General features: G+C 44.4%; 1 long non-coding RNA gene across 1 annotated transcript; it reads right to left on the minus strand.

The window, feature by feature from the left end:
• Nucleotides 1-843: 843 nt before the first annotated feature.
• LOC123760156 (uncharacterized) lies at nt 844-9,254 on the minus strand. The gene is made up of 3 exons (XR_011228820.1): nt 9,197-9,254; nt 6,896-7,066; nt 844-1,028 (listed from the first exon to the last, which is right to left on the minus strand). It is a non-coding gene; the product is annotated as an uncharacterized lncRNA (long non-coding RNA).
• Nucleotides 9,255-11,860: the final 2,606 nt, after the last annotated feature.

The following is an 11,860-nucleotide window of genomic DNA, read 5'->3' on the forward strand; positions in this document are numbered from 1 at the left end:
TACCATCCAAGTGCCGGCGGGGAAGTGGTTCAAATAGCTTCGGCTATCACTTCCTTTTGTCCGGTCGTGATGGTCAAGCGGATTAAGGCGTCCTGTAGTTACCAGTTGCGTTGCTCCTGGGAGTATGGGTTCTAGTCACTTCTGGGGTGTGAGTTTTCAGTCGCATATAGTCCTGGGGACCATTCAGGCTTCAGTATTTGTGTTCCTCACGTGTGCCCCAAAGAATGAGGTGATTTAATAAAATGCTATGCCCAAGATTACCATCCGAGTGCCGGCGGGGAAGTGGTTCAAATAGCTTCGGCTATCACTTCCTTTTGTCCGGTCGTGATGGTCAAGCGGATTAAGGCGTCCTGTAGTTACCAGTTGCGTTGCTCCTGGGAGTATGGGTTCGAGTCACTTCTGGGGTGTGAGTTTTCAGTCGCATATAGTCCTGGGGACTATTCAGGCTTGTTCGCATTTGTGTTCCTCACGTGTGCCCCAAAGAATGAGGTGATTTGATAAAATGCTATGCCCAAGATTACCATCCAAGTGCCGGCGGGGAAGTGGTTCAAATAGCTTCGGCTATCACTTCCTTTTGTCCGGTCGTGATGGTCAAGCGGATTAAGGCGTCCTGTAGTTACCAGTTGCGTTGCTCCTGGGAGTATGGGTTCGAGTCACTTCTGGGGTGTGAGTTTTCAATCGCATATAGTCCTGGTGACCATTCAGGCTTGTTCGCATATATATATAATATATATATATATATACTGACAATTAACAACTGAACTTTACAGATGATGTAATTACCTTACCTATTCACTAAATTTACTCGAATATATTGCTGTGAAAGATTACACTCACCATGCCACGTAATACGTTTTCGTCGACGTAACGGGACTGGTTGTGCTGGGAGAAGTGCACCATGCCAGGGTTGGTGAGGTTGTAGCGTTGGGTGAAGGGAGGGACCAGGAGGCTGCGACGGATGTAACGCAACAGGATCGGATCCTCCTGGCTTACTTCAGGCAACATCATATCTATCACCACTCGCTCCTCTGTCGAAAATCACTTACTTTAAAGACTGTATGTAAATTCATATATATTTTATACTATGTTTCTAAAGTTGTATTACAATTATGGTTATATGAAATGTATAAAGTTAATTATAACTAATAGTACTGCTCCTCAAGAACCTTGGATGTTGGACAGGAAGCAAAAGTTCAGTGTGTTTTTGCTCTATACTTCCCGCACTGAGATGCTAGTAGCTCTTAGATCTCTTGTTGTCTTGATAAGCTGAGAACCCAGACCCTTGAAAAAATTCTTGGTACTTGTACCCGAGGGGTTAACATAAAGTGTCTGCCAAAACAATGAAAACTAAACTATACTGATGATCCAGTTCTCTGTTTTTATGGAGATTGGTTGGTTCCCTATATGTGGCAGTACCATCTGCATGACCTATTTTTCTCTAGATTTGTTTGTATTGGTAGACACATTGATCTCAGAACACTAATGATATGCATTTTGTATATTTGTGCAACCAACTGTTACTATGACCGTGGACCCAACCACCAAATAACCCCAATACTATTCGTGCACAAGTGACAAAAGCCGCTGTAAACCTTTCGGACACAGAAATCTTTCGGAAACGTAAACTTCTCAATGACGTGAACCTCTCATAGACGTGAACCTCTCGGAAATTTAAACCTCTCAGAAATGTAAACCTCTTGGTGGTGTAAACCTCTTCGAAACATAAACATCTTGGAGACATAAACCTCTCAGAAAACTCCTGAAAACCCCCAGCTGCAACTACCACAAGGTGAAGCGCAGCGTTCACAATATCATTAAACTGATGTACTAAATTGCCTGAACCTAATCTAACCCAGAACCCACAAATAGAAAATGTGACATGACGCCAGTTTTGTGAGTCGGTGTGATTTTTAGTACTTCAGTTTGGGGTAATAAAGGTTTTAAAGATTAAAATGGTTGATGTTAGCGTTAACATGAACCTATGAAACAAGCGTACTATGGGTTAGTTAGATTGAAGTTTTCTTGTGGTGGGGTTTCCTTGGAAGTGAACAAACGAAGGTGGGAGGCCATGACAGGGGTAAGCCCCCCTCAAATTCTTCAATTGGTTGAATGTATGTATGTTCTAGTTCGTTGATGTCGATTGGTTCTATTGTAGTTACTGGTGTAACAGTCTGGGCAGTGTCCGTTTTCTGTCGTATCCTTGACAGACCTGAATATTTCTTTCTTGTATCAGTGGAGGAAGTAGAGGTTTTCATTTGCTGTTGGTCTGCCTGGTCTGGGGTGGCGGTGGACTGGGTGGAAGTTGATGTCTGGGTCGCTGGTGATACTAGCACCGGTGTCGGGTCCGCCTCCTGGGAAGTCGATGCTGACATTGCTTCGGTTGCTGGTGATGTTGGAGTCTGTTCTGTTTGAGTTGAAGCAGCGGTTTGATTTTGAAATAGGTCCGCTGGTATCGACATCGTTGGTAGGTTGTTCTGGGTGAGCAGCATGTTCAATACTCTCACGTATTTGGCGATGTCTGTTTCTGCCTCCTTCTCAGCTACACTGATCAGGCATGGGATGAGAGTGATGTTGGCCGAGACCGCTGATTGGTTGACTGTCGAGTTGGTTGGCCGGGCTGCAGTCGCCTGTGTCCTTGATTCCCTGTGGGGGGTGGGCTGGCCCGGTGTGGACGTCTGTGTAGCAGTAGCAGAAGCCGAAGCGTTGGGAAGCACTGGGAACGACGTAGCCTGGATACTGAAGCTCGCCGGCTGATTGGTTGTTGGGTTGGCAGTTACTGTTTTCTTGATTTCATCCAGTCGTACTTGGCAGTCCATGTAGACGGCGTTGTGAGCTCCTCCACAATTGAGGCACAATTTGCTGGTTGACTAGCAGGTTTTAAAGTGATGATCCTGGGTACAAATGCTGCATTTAGCCTCTGCTTGTGGGCAGTTCTTGGTATCATGGTCGTATCTGTAGCACTTAAAGCATTGGTGTACGATGTAGTAACGCTCCATCTTGACAGTGTCAGGTGAAATTGAAATATCCATGCATCTGAATCCATTCTCCACAGCTTGGGTCCCTGCAGCAGCTGTTGTGAAGGTGACCTTGAGAGTAGGCCTTGGGCTGTCGTTGTTCTTGATGACTGACTTTACCTGCAGTCAGGGCCGGGTTCCTGGAGTTGATGCTCTCCAGTATGGTGTCTGGGTCCTGGGTGGCGATGTAGACACTCGTGTGGCTGACGAAGATGGTTCGTCTTAGCCAAATAGCGTCGGGTAGGAGTTATGATCAAGTTGGAGTTTCGTAGGGCGTCCTGGTGTTCTGGTGCAAACAGTTGCTCCAGAGCTTGCTCGCTTGAATAGAGAAGTACAGCGCCGTCTGCATCGTCACGGATGTCCAATGGAACTGCATTTGTGATGTCGACGATTTTCCGTAGTAATTGGGGCCTGGTGTAGCTGGTTTCGTCACGAAACCGGACCTTGATGCGGTAGATCATGATGATGGTGAATCTCTCAATGACTACCGCATCATTGGAGATTGCCTACCGTCTCTTCTCGGTATATAGTACCAAGATGGGAGTGGGGTGTGACAATCTAGAATAAAGCAAGTCTTCTGCTCAGTTTTTACCCACCCGGCAGTGCTAGGTACATGAGTCTTTGTATTTATCGTTTATCGTTTTCTATCCTAACCTACCAGAAGACCCAGAACAGAAAATGGGACAGTACCTCACCTTGCGAAAGCGCTACCGTTTTCAAGTACGACTATTTTTTACCTTAAGTAAAGAATGTCAAACTGCGATGTTCTATTATGAGGATAGGTTGGTTCATCAGTTACCCTGACGAGTTTTAGAGAAAAGTTAATATAATCTCTATTTATAATTACATTAATTAATTATATATCTTCCTATACTAACACCCGGGGGTAATCATATTTTAGTTTGCTATTATAGGCATTTGTTTACTAAAAAGTGGATATTCTTATGATTTGTTTGTGAGATTGTTCCAAAATCTGAGACGCCTTGATTTTTGTGTTTGCTTCTAACTGCATCTTTTGATGCAGTTAGAATCTTCGTGGCTCTGTTCTAAATATAGATTCAGAAGAATATGTGATCCTCTGTATAATGCTTAATTACTAATATATCAACCCGTCCTCCTACCAGACCGTCGCATATTGACACATACTCTACATAAGGACAAAAATCGTCGTACTAAAATTTGGTAGCGGCTCGCGAAATTGACTTACTGTGAACAAATCCACAAGGGCCGTGACGAGGATTCAAACCTGCGTCCGAGAGCATCCCAGATGCTGCCTTAATCGACTGTGTTACGACATTGTAAAAGGAGTTGAAACCGAAGTTTTACTGAACTTACTGGATCCTGCTGCCTCTCCGAGGCACAAACTGTCGTAGCTCAGTCGATTAAGGCAGCGTCAGGGATGCTCTCGGACGCAGGTTCGAATCCTCGTCACAGCCCTTGTGCATTTGTTCATTTGATGCATCACACAATTGTGATTTCTGTGTTTAATGAAGTAAGGGCGAAGAGGAAGAACGGCCTATTGACATAGCTCGAGTGCATGGGGGGAGTTGTGTAAATCCCTGGTTTGTGTCTGAGGCTGCAGGATCCAGTAAATTCAGTAGAACTTCGGTTTCAACTCCTTTCACCATGTCGTAGCTCAGTCGATTAAGGCAGCGTCTGGGATGCTCTCGGACACAGGTTCGAATCCTTGTCACGGCCCTTGTGGATTTGTTCATTTGATGCATCACGCAATTGTGATTTCTGTGTGTAATAACTTACTGTCCCGTTTCTGTTTTGGGTCCTCTGATAGGTTAAGATAAGGGTATTTTAGTACGACAGTTTCTTGACGTTGGGAAACCTTAGGAGGACGGGCTGAATATATTATAATAGAACAGTAGATTATTTTTCACAAGATCTCCGACTTCTGTCCCTAAGTCCAACAGTCAGGTAGTCATTAACAGGAACGTGAAGGATTTATTGTGAAACATTGGCGAAGGGAAGCCCTGATAGACTATATAACTGGACATATGTAGGTGATTTATTGAAGTTATTTCATATTACCCATATCGTATTAATTATCATAAATTACTGAAATAATTATTGTGAAAATTAGGCTTTGCTTCTTGGTTAAGGAATAATATATTATCAGTTTATATTCTCGGAACAGTTTATACTCATCAATATAAACAATTAGCTTATATATTATAACCCCAGCGTTCATAATCTTAGGAGGAGACCTAAGTATGATTTGACTGATTATACAAGTGAACAAATATTATTGTACATTATTATTTCTCTGTTATTCCTTCTGTTAGACTGAGGACCTGCCCGAAACGCTTCGCGTGATAATGACTTTGCAAGAATGTAAGAATACCAATGTTCTGTACTCTCACAACCCAATGTACTTTCTTCTATTTATATCAACAAATAAATAAATACAAAATCAATGCTTGCCTAGTATTCATATTATGCACATATAATCATGATTAATTTACTGACTATTAAATTTTTTAACACACTTAACCATTATTACAATGGGTGCTTGACTGACTTTAGATTGACGTCAGAAAGGCATTGCAGAAAAGCTATGGTTGCATTAGCGAGACTCTTGGCGTCTGACTAATCGATTCGGATCCACTCGTGGAGTAACACCTAACTTAACACAATTAACAGGCAATCATTAATACGGCAAACCTAACTGCCAGTGTGCAAAGGGTCACAGGAGTTCCAACCGGATACTCGGGTACTGATGATGCACAATAAATCACAATGGCATTGTCAATGGGACAGAAAATATCATGCACAATAATTATGTCACACAATAACTAAATGTGTGGTGTATGTGAAGCTCACATTCACAGACTAGTGTAATGTCGTGGTACCACACAGATAAACACGCATACACCGTCAGGTGTCTCGCTGAGAAGGTGAGAACTGTGGTTGATCCCTCAGATCAACACACAGAAAGACACAATAATAAAACACAAGATCTTGGACTTTACAGGTAGGCTACCTCTCTTATTCACTCACACTTGCACATTCAAGCAGACCTCGTAGGTGGCCTGGCAGCTGGTTTCGCTCGTTACGACGTGAGACCACTGACGACAAGCATAACACACCATACTCACACGGCGGGATACTCGCAGGAGGGTGTGCTGTATGAGTAACAGACACACACCCTTGATGGCACTGGCGGTGAGTAAGGTGGTGACGTCACGTAGTACAGTGAGGCAGGGAGGGTGTCGGCTTGAGGTGGGCTACACGCTCTAGACTGAGTGGCGACTAAATTATTACACCATGCAGGTGCCTGTGTATAAGTTCACTCAAAGTATTTAAGCGGCGGCACTTCCTCAGTTCACTCCAGGTCACTCACAGACGATCTCAATTTGTCACCAGGGTTTACCCGAAACCAGTCTGTTTCGCTCTGGTGATTCACAGACGTTGTCACTCTAGATGATTTTCTAAACAATATAGTCTCAGGGCCACAAGAGCCTCATCGCGGCTCTTGTGGATTTATTAATTTGATTTATCACCCTATTGTGATTTCTGTGTGTAATGAAGTAAGGGCGAAGAGGTAGAACAACTTATTGACAGAGCTCTAGTGCATGTGGGAATTGTGTAAAACCCCGGTTTGTGTCTCGGAGAGGCTGCGGGATCCGTGTGAGGGCAGATGAACTCCCGGTTGCAATTCGTTTGGCAGTGTCGTTGCGCAGTCGATTAAGGCACGTCTGGGATCATCGTGGACTTAAGTTCGAACCCTCAACACGGCCCTTGTGGATTTATTCACTACTACTATACTTGGGTCAGGAACCACTACAACACACATGTGTCAAGAACCACTGCAACACACACATGTGTCAAACCACTACAACACACATGTGTCAAGAACCACTACAACTTACCTTGGAGTGTGATGTTGGTCACAGTACAAGCTGGTCCACAATTCAAGGTGTAGTGGACGAAGGCTAAGACGCAGAACACGAAGTAGAGGACGAGGACCTCGACCCGTCTGTGTTGTCCTCGCTGGAACACATACATCCTCTCACAAATTGGCCTGTGCTCGACACTATTATCTGGAATGGATACAATTTTATGTGTTGGGCACAATTGTCTGTTCTAGACACAATTCCCTATTCTACACGCAATTTCCTGTTGTACACGCAATTCCTTGTTCTACATGCAAGTGTCACGCAGAGAACATTGTTTATACTGGATGTACTTTGTTTTGATGTATACTTGTGATGGCAGAGAGCGTAAGTCTATATTATATTGCCTTAGAATATGCTTAGAGTTGGCATCTTTATATTTTGTTGCTATTTATTCAAAGTGTTGCCATATTCTATGGATAGTGTTACCATATAGTATCTATAGTGTTGCCATATAATATGAATTGTGTTGACATACAGCATGTGTGGGTTAATAGACACTATACACTGCGTTGCCGTATAATATGCATAGTGCTGCCATATTCTATGGACAGTGTTACCATTTAGTATGCATAGTGTTTCCATATAGTATCTATAGTGTTGCCATATAGCATGCATAGTGTTGCCATATTCTATGGATAGTGTTACCATTCAGGACATAAAACAATAAGGACATTGTGTCACCAAATAGTAACTATAGCGTTGCCATGTATTATGCATAGTGTCGACATATAATATGCATTGTGCTGCCATATAGTATGCATGGTGTTGCCATAAAGTATGCATAGTTTTGCGAAATAGTATGAATGGTGTTTCTATATGCAGACGATGAGTCTCAGAAACTTAACTGAAGATATGATGACCAGACCACACGCCAGAAGATGAGGAGACGACGACGTTTCGGTCCGTCTTGGACCATTATCAAGATGGGAGGGAGGGAGGGACGGGCATTAAGCAAGGCTGGAGAGAGCTGAGGAGCAGGGGAGAGGAGGTAATTCCTTGAGGAAGGCAAGAGGAAGGCGAAAGGTAAGAACAAGAAGGAATGGATGTAATAATGGGGTGTAAGATAGCGGTTATAATGGGATGTAAGATGGCGGTTATAATGGGGTGTAAGATGGCGGTTATAATGGGGTGTAAGATAGCGGTTATAATGGGATGTAAGATGGCGGTTATAATGGGGTGTAAGATGGCGGTTATAATGGGGTGTATTTCCTGTATTCACAGCCAGGTGTCAGAGCGGAGCGTTGACATGAATCTCTCCATTACTATCAGATAGAAATGTTCCCGCAAACGCTCCTACCTCCCCAGAGCTCAACCACTTCAGGAACCGACAATCGAGTTGCTTGGCCTTTTCAGCACATATCCTCAGAGGCTCTTTCGTGTTCCCACAGAACCTTTTCCGGTAAATTTCGGACGTCAGCTGGAACGACCGAAGCACTGCGCCCTTCACTGCGTCGTAATCAAATCATTCTTCTAGGTTCAACATGTTATATGCCTCCCTGACCACAACAGTCAACCTGTTCCACACGAACTCTGTCCAGTCCTCTTCCGGTCACCTCTTCACCGTGCCACCTTCTCAAAGCTGTCGAAGAAGCTTTCCGCTTCTTGGGGCACGAAAGAAGGGATGTCTCGCTCCGGAATCTGGTGGTCATCACGGCGGGCATGGCGCTCGCGACGGGCCTTAACAAGGCCATGATCAATTACCCTCTCCTTCAGCACCTGATTTGTTTCATTTTCCAGTTTTCTAATCTCCAGCTGTTGCTGCTGGAGAGTAGAGTAAACCTGTCGCTGGGGGTTTCTGGGAGCACCTTAAGAGGTTCTTATTTTCTGGAGACATATTCAGGAGATACTAGATTCTAGAGACTAGAATCTAGAGACACTGGCATTTTCTAGATACACTCAGATTCTGAAGACGGTTATTATCTTGAGGCACTTTGTGTCTAGCGCACTCATGTCAAAGAGGCACGCAGGTTCTAGAGACATTAAGACTACAGAGGAATCAAAAGGATTTAGTACCCGTTGTCACGAACAACTTAAGCTTAAAACTTAATTGTAAACCATCAAAACGAATAGAAGAAACCCTATGAAATTTTTGAAAGATTTACGAGAAATTCGTAGATCAAGATACCTAACCTAACACAGTTTAAGGATTAACGGTTAACCAAGAACATTTTCTCCTTAATTTTTTTTACTTTAGTACACATTAATCACTGTAAATAACACGTTAGAGCAAAGATATATTGATAATTATGTTTGAAGTAGAGTGAGATGGCTTACTTGTGGATGATATATACGGAGCAACAGCGCTAGCGGAAGACGTCCCTGTTTTATCAACAGTCCAACTGAGCCAACTATACTTTGTGGGCTGCTGGGTGATCACAACAGGTGTTCGTAGACACCACCTGTTATCATGTCTACAACACCTGTCTCATATACTGTGGAATAGGTCCCCGTGAGGGACTCGTCGCCCATTGGTAGTAGAGGTACAGTAATCTGCTTCATGTATTGTGAAACAGGTCTGCAGGAAGGGCAAGTTGTTCAGTGTAATAGTGAAGTGACAATAAACAACCATTGTCTGAAGGTGACAATAAACAACGATTGACTGAAGGTGACATTGGACTGCCTTCAATGAAGGTGAAGGTGACAATAAACAGCGATGATCTGAAGGTGACAATAAACAGCGATGATCTGAAGGTGACAATAAAGACAATAAACAACCATGGTCTGAAGGTGACGAGAAACAACCATGGTCTGAAGGTGACAATAAATTACTATGGTCTGAAGGTGACTAGAAACAACCATGGTCTGAAGGTGACAATAAATAACTAGGGTGACATTGGACAGCTAAGGCATTAAGGTGGCTTTGAACAACCATGTTCCAAAGGTGACAATAAACAGTTATGGTCTGAAGATGTCAGTAAAGAGTCATGGTCTGAGGGTAAAAATAGGCAGCCCTGGCATGTCACAGGACAGCAGAACTGTGCCTGTATTTTCAGGCAACAGCAGAACTATGCTCCAATATGTCCAGGACCTTTAAAAACTGTGCTCCAGTATGTCCAGGACACATTGGAGCTGTGCCATTATAGTGTCCAAGGCCAGGAGAACTGTGTCCCAATATGTCCAAGGATACATCAGAACTGTACCCCAGTATGTCCAGGGTCCACCAGAACTGTGCCCTAATATGTCCAGGGTCCACCAGAACTGTTCCCTAATATGTCCAGGGTCCACCAGAACTGTTCCCTAATATGTCCAGGGTCCACCAGAACTGTGCCCTAATATGTCCAGTGTCCACCAGAACTGTTCCCTAATATGTCCAGTGTCCACCAGAACTGTGCCCTAATATGTCCAGGGTCCACCAGAACTGTTCCCTAATATGTCCAGGGTCCACCAGAACTGTGCCCTAATATGTCCAGGGTCCACCAGAACTGTTCCCTAATATGTCCAGGGTCCACCAGAACTGTTCCCTAATATGTCCAGTGTCCACCAGAACTGTGCCCTAATATGTCCAGGGTCCACCAGAACTGTTCCCTAATATGTCCAGGGTCCACCAGAACTGTTCCCTAATATGTCCAGGGTCCACCAGAACTGTTCCCTAATATGTCCAGTGTCCACCAGAACTGTTCCCTAATATGTCCAGGGTCCATCAGAACTGTGCCCTAATATGCCCAGGGTCCATCAGAACTGTGCCCTAATATGTCCACGGTCTATCAGAACTGTGGCCTAATATGTCCAGAGTCCACGAGAGCTGTGCCCTAATATGTCCAGGGTCCACCAGAACTGTGGCCTAATATGTCCAGGGTCCACCAGAACTGTGCCCTAATATGTCCAGGTTCCACCAGAACTGTGCCCTAATATGTCCAGGGTGCACCAGAACTGTGCCCTAATATGTCCAGGTTCCACCAGAACTGTGCCCTAATATGTCCAGGGTGCACCAGAACTGTGCCCTAATATGTCCAGGGTCCACCAGAAGTGTGCCCTAATATGTCCAGGGTGCACCAGAACTGTGCCCTAATATGTCCAGGGTCCACCAGAAGTGTGCCCTAATATGTCCAGGGTCCACCAGAACTGTGCCCTAATATGTCCAGGGTCCACCAGAACTGTGCCCTAATATGTCCAGGGTCCACCAGAACTGTGCCCTAATATGTCCAGTGTCCACCAGAACTGTGCCCTAATATGTCCAGGGTCCACCAGAACTGTGTTCTAATATGACCTGGGACCAGAACAATTCTTTGTTTAGAGGTCAAAGTACATGTTCCTCTTGTAACGTTACGTAGAGTTCTAATGATGCAACTAATCATTTTGGTGCTCCAGGCAATTAGACTGAAGTATGACTATGACGTCAGATGGTGACATGAGACCTGGTGGGTACCAAGCACCACATATATTGTCTCAGATTTGTTATTATCAAGTTGGCAGTACCATTCTCCCCGAGTTATTGCATATTCAGCCTCTGCTGTAAACAAGACGGGAATCCGCTCCGTTAACTGAACCGTATTTAGAGCAGTAGGCGCATACAATTTTTCCCACTGACTGTTATATGGGCTGAATCCGATTGATTGATTAATTGATTGATAGAGATTAAACATAGGTGGCACTGGCGTGAATAGTCTGTAAGTGGAGGCTGTTTGAAGCCATTACCAGTACCAGTAGCTGGTACTGTAAATCTGTGGATGAATTGGGTGCGGAGAGGAACAGTCGGAAGTATAGGATGAAGAGGAAGCTTCGGCGTCGCAGAGTGTACATCCAGGGCTCAACACAGCAAAGGCGAGGATTTGTGGACAGATAGTAGAACCAACCAGCACAAAGCAAGCACCAAGACGAGCCAAGAGGGAAGGGGGGGTTTGAGGCGGGCCCGAGCACCAGCCAGAAGTCCTTGTATGATATTCCACTACAGCATCACTATCTCAGGAGGGGCCCTAATGGCTCTACTTTTCCTGTTCT

The sequence above is a fragment of the Procambarus clarkii genome, chromosome 16, assembly GCF_040958095.1.
Source record: "Procambarus clarkii isolate CNS0578487 chromosome 16, FALCON_Pclarkii_2.0, whole genome shotgun sequence".
In the NCBI taxonomy this organism is placed as follows: domain Eukaryota; kingdom Metazoa; phylum Arthropoda; class Malacostraca; order Decapoda; family Cambaridae; genus Procambarus; species Procambarus clarkii.